Source organism: Pseudorca crassidens, chromosome 14, assembly GCF_039906515.1.
Source record: "Pseudorca crassidens isolate mPseCra1 chromosome 14, mPseCra1.hap1, whole genome shotgun sequence".
In the NCBI taxonomy this organism is placed as follows: domain Eukaryota; kingdom Metazoa; phylum Chordata; class Mammalia; order Artiodactyla; family Delphinidae; genus Pseudorca; species Pseudorca crassidens.
This window is the reverse complement of record NC_090309.1, coordinates 77,495,482-77,505,720: the sequence shown is the minus strand read 5'-3', so window position 1 is coordinate 77,505,720 and position 10,239 is coordinate 77,495,482. Positions and strand designations below refer to the sequence as shown.

The 10,239-nt window shown below is 50.8% G+C and overlaps 1 long non-coding RNA gene across 1 annotated transcript in view; it reads right to left on the bottom strand.

The window, feature by feature from the left end:
* Positions 1 to 8,572: 8,572 nt before the first annotated feature.
* The window catches only part of LOC137205716 (uncharacterized), a 52,738-nt gene continuing 51,071 nt past the window's right edge, over positions 8,573 to 10,239 (bottom strand). The window contains exon 4 of the long non-coding RNA XR_010934272.1: positions 8,573 to 8,675. This is a non-coding gene — a long non-coding RNA (uncharacterized lncRNA). The remainder of the gene's footprint in view (positions 8,676 to 10,239) is intronic.

Below are 10,239 nucleotides of genomic sequence, written 5' to 3'. Positions count from 1 at the left end.
AGCTGAAGCACCGCTTCCCTGGCACAGGCAGAGGCCAGAAGTGGGCAATGGGCACCGGCTGACCTGAGAACAGCCTGCTTCCCAGGCCCATGTCTGGGAATTTTCTCTCTCCAAATATGAAAGAAATAAAAATAGGGAGGCAGGAAGGCCAAAATATGTTTGCAGAAACCTAAGTCTGGTTTTGAAACGCTTGCTCCCACCATTTCAAGGCTAAGAATAATGGAAGGAGCCGGGAATCCTGGCCGGGTCCCAAGGTGTGAGAGCACTTGGATTTGAGAGCACACGAGTATCTGCGCCACACCAAGTGCTCTGGAGCTAGTCAGAAGTGTCAAGAGCCTTTAGAGAAATGAATGAGCAGCTGAGTAAGAAATGTGACTGCTGACAAGCAGGAATTACCTCTACAAAACACTGCGAAGTATCAGTGATAGAAACACAGTCTACGGCTGCGCAGTACAGAGGGCAGAGCTGCCCACACATGGCTGAGCTCCGGCAGTGGCCCGGGCCCAGGCGGACAGATTCCACCCAGCTGGACCTTGGGACAAGACCACAGGGAAACTTAACAAACAGCAAACAAAAAAGGATCGGGTTCAGCTTGTCACTTCAACTCAGCTTTCAAACATCTGGGTGTTCCCGTGACATCTCGTTATGGGCTACATTGTCTCCCCCCCTCCCCAAATTCACAGGTTAAAGTCTTAACCATTACTACCTTCCAATGTGACTGTATTTAGAGATAGGGTCTTTCAAGAGGTAATTAATTTAAAATGAGGTCATTAGAGTCCAATATGACTGGCGTCCTGATAAGGAGAGGAAATTAGGACACAGAAAAGTAGAGGAAAGACCACGTACAGAGGCAGGGAGACGATGGTCACCTACAAGCAGAGAAGAGAGGTCTCGGAAGAAACTAACCCTGATGACAACTCGATCTTGGACTTCCAGCCTCGGGAGCTGTGAGAAAATAAACTTCTATTGTTCAAGCCACGCAGTCTTGGTACTTTGTTACGGCAGCCCGAGCATACAAATACACACCTGGTTTGCTTGTTCTGGGTGTTTAATGAAAGTGGACTGAAGTTTTCATTTGTTGTAAGGAAACAGAGGGGATGTGAGAGCTTTCACACATCCGAATCCCAGCCTCACAGACAGGGAAGCTACTTGGTTCTCTGGAGCCCAAGAGGACGGAGGAAAGGGACAGACACTGAGTGAGTCAGGCCTTAGGATAAGCTCTTTACACTCACTGGAATCCCCACAACTCTGAGAAGCAGGCACAGATATCCCCATTTCACAGAGGGGGAAGGTGGTTCTTAGAGGTGGTCACGTGCATTCAATGGCAGAAGGGAGATAAAAATCTGGGTTTGTCTGACTGTATAGCTTATTCTCCTCCCTCCAGCCAGAACCAATGATATAAATTCTGGAAGGCAGTTGTCCCCTCTAACGACTGAGCCCTCTACAAACGAGAACGGATACCACACGTGGCAGGAAGTTCCCTAACTGGAGGCATCCAGGCAGGGGCTGGGAGACAGGGGATGTTGAGGCCATGGTTTCCAGTCATGTGTCCCCTCCCACATCACACTCTTACACCTCCCGCCCACCACCCCGACAGGCACACGCACACCCAGGGAGACGGTCTGAATCACTGAGGGGTGTAATTTGAAACTGCACCCCCAAGCGATTCTAGTCTGTCATTGTGGGAGGTGTCCCTGTTGGGAATCCTCACAGAAGGGAGTTGGGTTGGATGCTCCCAAAGTCTCTTCTAAGCCCTAAAAGTCCACAGCTCTTGAACATCTATGGAGCCTTGACAGGACACACAGCCCTCTGGCCCGGCGCCTCCAGAACATTCCCCAGAGCCATGGTCAGGGTATCCACACCGGATCTTCAATGACCTCAACCTCTTTTTGCAAAACATAGCAGTCTGGCTAAAAAGAGCAGCGGAGGGTGCCCAGGAATTCCCTGGGTAGGTCAACACCAAGGCTCCACAAGGCTGGACTAAAAGTGTGCTGTATTTATTCTCACTTGATCAGATCCAGGGAGGAAAGTGGAGAGCAGCGGCTGGGCTGGCAGGTCGGCACCGCCCCACCCTCCCAAAGTGTTCCAGCTGAGACAGGACAAGCTGTTCTGCTATCATGACCCTGCCAAGGAGCTGATGACAAAGGCCAGGCTCATGGCTCCAAGCCCTGCAGCCTCTGGTTCCAGCTGGGGTCACTGAGGCCCCCATGGAAGCCCAGCCTCATCCTGAGGCGAAGGAAGGAAGGGTGGGCACCCAGCCAGCAGCACACGGGCTCAGAGCCCGGTCAGCGGGGCCACTTGTCCCCTTCTGACCTGGGCCCTGGTGCTGGTAACTGCACTTAGCCCTCCATCGGCCTCCCTTTCCTGCTTCCTCCGAGCCTGGGGTCCTTCGTCCTCCCTGCTTCTCTCTAGCGCTTGCTCCAGGGAAAGAAGACTTGAGTCTGGACTGGCACCCCCTTGGCAGAGAAATTTCACTACAGGTCTCAGCTGTAACTTCCTCAGGGAAGCATTTCCTGACCCGCCAACACGGGGTTACAGGCTTTACTGCTGTTCTCCTAAAACCTCCTAGGTAATATTTATGACATCATTTATGACATTGTCTTAAATTTATCTGTTCACTTGCCCTCTGCCCTACTAGAATATAAGCACCTAGAGGGTAGGAACTGCCTCTTATACCCTTCTATTCTTAATGCCTTGCGCAACATAGAAACTCAGACAGGGGTGGTTGAATAAATGGATGGAGACAGAAGGAAATTTTAAGGGATATGGAAGACCTCTCCACCCAAGCCAAAGCCCGTCCGCATTAAGTCTTACCTCAGGGCGCTCGCTTCAGGAGGCCTCTGGGAAAGTTCAGGAAGATCCTGATGCAGGATCCTGGTAGGAGTGAATTCATCCACGGATCCAATGATGCCCTCCCTGGCCTACAGAGAAGAGAGAGGACGGAGGAGCTCCGGGGTCTCCTGCCTGACAGGGAAAAGCCAGCAGCTCCAGGCACCTGACGATGAGAGAGAGGAAAGTGGGGGCACAAGAAAGGATGAAGGGAGGAAGGTAAGGCCCGTAAGCCCAGGGATCGAGAGCAGCCCCAAAGCCAGACTCTCCAGCAAATACCTCAGCCCCCTGGCCCCAACTTCTGCCCACACGAAGCTCCCAGGAGCACAGACGAATCTTGATCAGGAACGTTTGAGGCTGCTGCAGTCCCCCCGGAGCCAGGACCCACAGGCCTGGGAGGTAGAAAACAGGGATGTGGGGCCGTTAGCGCAAGTCCAGGTGCCTGATGCACAGTGAGGCCAAACAAACCGAGACATCGGAGTTTGGAGCAGAGAAAGGTTTAGCACAGGGCTGTGCGAGCAAAGAGATGGGTGGGTCATGCCCTAAAAAGCCTTGAGCTCCCCGAAGGGTTTGGGCAAAGCATTTTTGAAAGCCAGGTGAGGGAGGGGGCGGGTCACAGGGTACGTGATCAGATCGTGCACAGTTCTTTTACTGGCTGATGGCGAGGGATCAGGGTGGTGTCACAGGTGTTAACTTTATCCGTCCTGCGGTTCCGGGAGGCCTGGGGCTCTGTGTTCAGGGTCATCAAGTAGTTAACATCTTCCATTTGGTGGGGGGTTTTTACATCTGTAAAACAACTCAGGAAATGTGCGTCAAATGCTATTATCTAGGTACATCCTGAGGGGAACTACAGCAGAGGATATGGGGGAAGGTCAGTCCCGGGAGGGCGCATAGGGTCCTCTGCTCCGTTACAGTTCCCCCCTTTTCTTAGATACTCCTCAATCTTGAGGAGAACAAGTTTTGAACAAGGAAAAGACTAAAGGTTCAGACAAGGAGGTTAATCATAAACTTGACGGAGGTACACACGGGGTCCTGCTCGGTTACAGGACTACCTTGTCCGGCTCCGTCTTCCCTCAGGGAGCTCCCAATCTAAACTCTACAAGAGCCTAAACTACACGGGGTAACTGGTAAGATACAGACAGACAGCACTAGGGAGGCCCAGACAGCCATGTGTCTGGGGGCCAGGTGAAGCTCCCTCAAAGATGGTCCTGGGCCTCACCTTTGATGGGGGAGTGCGGGTGGGCAATGGGGGTCGGGGAGGGGGGAACATCGGGCGGAGTTGAGAATATGATGGGTGTGGTGTGCTCAGGAGAAGCAGGGAGATGCCGGAAGACCCCTGTGTTGACTTAAAAAAAATATATGCGCGACGCGCGAGTTGCGAGTTCAGTTTTATTCGGCGCACAGTGAGGACTGCAGCCTGGGAGACAGATAACTCAGAGAAACTGCTTGAGGAGGCATTGGGAGGAGCCAGGATAAATAGGGGTTTTGCAACAAACAGCAGGTAATTGGGACCGTCAAAAGATTATTGTTAAATAAAGAAAACCAGATATCTCAAGTTAAGGCATTTAGCGGCTTTTCTAGGTACGGGAAGATGCAAGAGTCTGGGCTCAGGGCAATCACTCCTTTGATATGCACCTCAGCTATCTGGGGCCTGTATTTTCACAACCTGAGTTTCCTCAGGGCTCACTGCGGGGAGTGGCTGCAGTCCGATGGCTGCTAGATGGCGGGCATTCTTTTCAGCCCCGAGTTTCCTCAGGGCTCACCAGCTCACTTTGGAGGGCTGCAATCGTTGGTGACTGTGACATCGTTTATTGATATGGCAGGAAATATTCCGTTTATAAACATTCCATTCCATTTATAAATATTCCATTTATCACCTGAAACACCTGGAAGGATGGTGGTCTCGAGCTGGCAGCCAGTGTGCAATGACCAGGCTCTGGGACAGCTCTGAATACCGGGGCGCATCAAATCCTGGGGCCTGTGTTCACATCCTGAAACTTGCTTGTACTTGCTTCTTCAGAGTTTGGTTCACTACCGCCTTTTCCTGACCGTTCCTGACCCCATTTAGGTGCCATGGTGACGTCTGAATTAGCTTGGCCTGGCCAGCTGAAGGCTAGCCCACCCCTACTCTCCCAGGGCTAGTCATGGGCACAGAAGGCCCTAGAAAGTGGGTTATGCTGGACCAAGGCAGGTCGACCAGACCGGCAACTTTATTCACCAAGCTGCATCTCTAGGAGACGTACATACGTCTGTGGACAATTCAAAAACAATGTAAAATCGACTCTTGGTGGGCTCTCCTTTTCTTATTACCTTGCTCTCAGCAACGTCGGTGATAAGCCCCCTCCCTGCCCAGACAGACTACTACCACCACCACCCCCATCCGTGGTCTGCCGCCAGGTGTGGACACTCGTACTGTGCAAGGACACAGTGACCCGAGTTGGGTCTCACCCTCTCTGCCAGCAGGCCTGGGGAATCCAGTTCTCTCACTGCCCCACCCCAGTGAACCCTCCCTGCTGCAGCTGGAGGTTCTCCATTCCCCACACGTGGCCCCGTCACAACCCTGCTCAAGAGTCGTAGCGTTGTCCTGTCCCAACCGCTTAGCAGGGCTTGCAAGACTCTTCTTCATTCTCCCAAACCCATTTGCCTGGCCTTTTCCCCACGCCTCCTCCGAGTCAAGCCCCCATGCCATTGAATGAGTCTTTGCCTGGGCCTCATCTTAACCGCTGACTTCCACCCTCTCATCAAGGCTCAGCGGTAACCTCTCGTCCCCCTCCTCCTGGAAGCTTTCCTAACCATGATTCCTTTTGACAGCGGCTGAGCGGTGCCACCTCTCCTTCCCACACAGTTAGTCTCATCCTCTTTGTCTGTGAAGATGTCTTCTCGCCTTTCCGCTGAGGCCATAGATAACTAGAGGGCAAAGCCTAAACCTAGCTCCCGTCCTGCCGGACAACCTCCTCCTAGCATTGTGCCCTGCACCCAGCAGGTGCACTTGAGTTGGACTTTGGTGCCAGGACTACCAGAGGGCCTAGGATATACTTAACTGGTGAACAAGGCCCTCAGGTTATACCCTCTTGGAGAGAATACCCCTCCACCAGAACAATCCTGCTATGCAACGTGGTCCTGGCTGAGGAAGGCCCCAGGGAAAATATGACAACCTCAGAAAACCCCACTTTGTCTCCAGGACCAGCTTTGCTGCCTGGCACCAAGACCATCTACCTAATTTGTGGGACCCGGTGCAAAATAAAAATGCAAGTCCCTTTTCAAAAAGCACGAAAAATGTGCTATTAAAAGTGCTAAAATACAAAGCTTTTGACTTTCTTCTGCAGTCTCTTTCTTGACCTGTTACGGTGACTTGTTTTGTTTATTAATAAACTTTTTTTTTTATAATAGTCATTGATTTGCAGAAAACATGGTGAAGATAGTACAGAGTTCCCAGTTTCCCTTATTATTAACATCTTACGCTAACACGGTGCAATCGTTACAAGTAATGAACCAATATTGATATCCTACCGTTAACTAGAGTCCACACTTGATGCAGATTTCCTTAGTTTTCACCCAATAACTCTTTCTGTGCCAGGATCCCATCCAGGACACCATGTCACATTTAGTCGTCATATCTCCTTAGGCAACTCTTGCTGTGACAGTTTCTCAGACTTTCCTTGTTTGGATGACCTTCACAGATTGGAGGAGTGCTGGTTAGGTATTTGGTCAAATGTCCTCTATTGTGATTCTGTTTGATGTTTTTCTCATGATTAAACTGGGGTTATGGGTTACTGAAAGGAAGACCATAGAGGTAAGATGTCGTTTTCATCACATCATCTGAAAGGGACACGCTATGCGCAAGACTTATCGCGGTAGATGTTGACCTTGATCACCTGGCTAATGCCGTGCTTGCCAGGTTTCTCCACTGAGAAGTGACTCTACTTTCTCCCCTTTCCATTTGTTACTCTTTGGAGGGAAGTCATCATGTACAACCCATACTTAAGGGATGTAGAGTTGTGTATCACCTCCTTCGGGGTGTGGTATCTATGTAAATTATTTGGAATTCTTCTGCACAGAAGATTTGTCTGTTCTTCCCCATTTATTTTTGTATTTAATCATGTATTTATATCGGTATGAATTCATAGATATTTATTTTATACTCTGGGTTATAATCCAATACCACTCTATTTTCTTGCTCAAACGTTCCAGGTTTGGGACATCTGGGACCGCTTTCAGTTAATCCCCGCGCTCCTTTGACACATCAATACTAAACAACAGTCTCCTGCCCCCTGAGTCCTTTTCCCTCTGGGTATGTTGACAGGAAAAGATAGGACACTTGACACTGAGATTGAGCAACAGGCATTGAAACCCTGGCCCCTCAGCTATGTGGCCTCTACAAGTCACTTTGTCTCTGAGGCCTCGGTTCCTCATCTATAGAATGGGGATCTGATGCTCGCCCCAGAGACCTGCTGTGAGTATTCACTGAAGCGCTTAGCACAGCTCCCTGCTCATAGGAAGTTTTCTGTAAACGGGGGCTGCAGTATCACTGACAGCTTCACTCTCTGAGACCTGGCCCTGAGTTCCAAGGACATCAGAGAGAAAACCTGTTTCTCTAAGCCTTAGAAGTCAGCTTGGGCAAGCTCTGTGTCCCTTATGCCAAAAAAGATTCCCAGGTGAAAATTACATTTGTGACATCTATACCTCAATAAAAGTCATTTCCAAATATTCACCTCATAAATGAACTGTCCAAACAACAGCTAATTGAAGCCACTTAGCTCTGCAGATTTGTCTGCCAGCGGGCCAGGGTGGGTAGATGCATGTTGACCTGCAGCAACGCACAGACTTCCATTGGGCAGATGTCTGAGCACGGCGATTCTGGACCAAGAAACTGGTCACACAGCACACCACCTGTGACCTTGCAGACAAAAGGGTGTTCCTTGGCCTCCACTTGCCTCCACCTCTTTCTTTTAGCTCTTTGGAAATCCTAGCCCTGAGAATAGCAACTTCCTGGCCATGGAAGGACTCTGAATCAAGGTCAGGTGCCACCCTCAGGCCCGTACACCTACCCACACCTTCTGAGACAGGGCTCAGCCCAGCACACCAGAGCCTGGCCTTTTCCAGGAGCGACATGAAGGACATCTTTCTACAGAGAGGGATGGGGGTTTCCCCCACTTGCCCCTTCCCCCTGCCCTGTGATGGGGCTGCTCTGGATTCTGGAAACCCACTTGCTGGCAGGACTAACTGGGACAAAGAAGCCTTGCTGGTGGTCCCCAGGGGCAGGTGGGGGTCTTTTCATCCTGGCCCAGCTGATGGGAGACTTTACTCAGGTGGGTTATCTGGGGATACAGGTCCATTTGCAGAGACTGGTCAGGGACTGCACTTGGTGCTCCACTGGAAAACCTTGCTTAGCCTCACTGACTTCCACTCACCCACCAAGTGTTTACTGAGTACCTACTACATGCCGGATCTTGAGCTGGGTGCTGGGTGCTGGACTCTTGGGAAGCACCAAGTCTCATGTATATGAGCATTAAGTAGCTGTAACTAATACTTTTGTCTGAGTGCTTATTATGTGGCAGAAAGGAAACTAAGCACTTAACGCGTAATTAACATGTAACTAAGCCTCACTATTAAACTATGAAATCATTACTGTTACTATGCCCATTTTACAAATAAGGAAACTGAGGCACAGACCATTTAAGAAGCTTGTCTAAGGTCACAGAGTGTGTCAGGTGGTTCTCTGGGAAGCAGACGCCAAGATAAGTCAGAAATGCCAGAGATTTATTGGAATAACGCCTGTGAAAGATAAACAGGGCCGGGGGCAGGAGCACGAGGGGAGTCTTCACACTGCAATGCAGTCCTGACACCTGTGAAAGGAGAACAGAGAGGAAGGGAGATTGAGCAGAAGAGCGTCACACCGGGGTACATATCTGAGAAAATCTCAATAGCCCAACAGGTAACTCCAGCAAAGGCTGCACACAGAGGGCCTCGCACTGAGCAGAGTTGTCCAGGCCCCAGCATCCCCACTGCACTCAGTCATTGGCTGGGGGATGCCCAGGCTGAGAGCAGCCTGGCCTCAAACACTGTGAAGGGCCCCAAAGGTGCTGCAGCGTGAGGCCATCAGCTAAGTGCCCTCCCCACAGCTCCGTGACAAGTTCTTTCTTGGCCGGAAGTCTGAGCAGCCGACCCCCGTGACTGTCACAGAAAGAAGCCGTGGCTCAAAGCAGGTCTTTTGCTGACTCCAGAGCCCACATACTTGTCCATTATGCTAGACTGAGAAGCTCATGCATGATTAGGTCTCTGAATGCTCTCTGCAAAACTTATCACGGTGCTAGTCAACAAGCTTTACAGAGCCCTAATGTGTGCTCATCCCCATGAGGTGTGAAGACAAAGCCTGGCCCTGCGTAAAGGAAATCCTCGGCCGAGGAGGGTCACAAACTGACAAAAACAGGTTCTGAGATGAACCAAACACAGTCCCCACTTTCAGAGAGGCCACCTTCTAGATGGAACCAGCAACCGGACAATTCTAAGAGCAAAACAATGTGTGAGGAGGGGAGGCACAAGCAAGGGAGAACCCTAGCCCAGTCCCAGAAGCAGCATGGAAGGCTTCCTGAAGGAAGTGGCTTCTTAATGGGAATCTGGGAGGTGGCTAGGCATGGGCGGGATACAGAGGGGAAGTTGTGGGGGAGGAGTGTTGTGTGTTTCCCAGTGAGGTGGTGGTGGGGAGGGAGGGAGGGAGGAGCAGGGAAGAGAGAGGGAGAAATAACATTTCTGAAAGAATTAGCAGCATCTGCAAGGGCCCAAGAAAAGGGACAGTACTTTCACATAGCTGTCAGTTCTTCTGGAAGGCTGCGGACAAGGAATGCAGCCAGGAGAAGGGAGGTGAGCTAGTGAGCAGCCCAGTCAGGCTTTTGTCCTGAGGGCAGCAGAGGGAAAAGCTGCAGTGAAGGGCTAAGCCATGTGGGATGGCTGCTAACTGCAGTGAGAGTGACCAGTGAGAACCGGGCGATTCGGGAAGGTTTGGGTGGGAGGGGTTGGGGAGACCTGACAGATTTTCAGCAAAAATGACTCAAGTCATGAGAACCGACAGAGCTCCCATTAGGGTTCACACGCCATACTCCCCACCAGCCAGACGTTGCCCCAAGCAGAAGGAGACGTGGGAAACAGAACTGGCAATTCTATTTCTTCATCTCCACCCCCCGAAGGGAAGTTTCTGAGGAATATTGGCTCTTCCTGGCAATGTTGTTAATAATACTGTTAGCCAAGATGTCCCACTGCCTCTGTTCTCCCACCCCAAAAGTTCAACCATCTGTTTAATGCCTACATTGACTTCCCTAATTAACTCCACACTCCAGGCAGCTCCTTCCAACCCAAATTGTTGTTCTTAAAATGTATTTTAGAGCTTAAGTAGCCGTGGCTCAAGCTCATCTC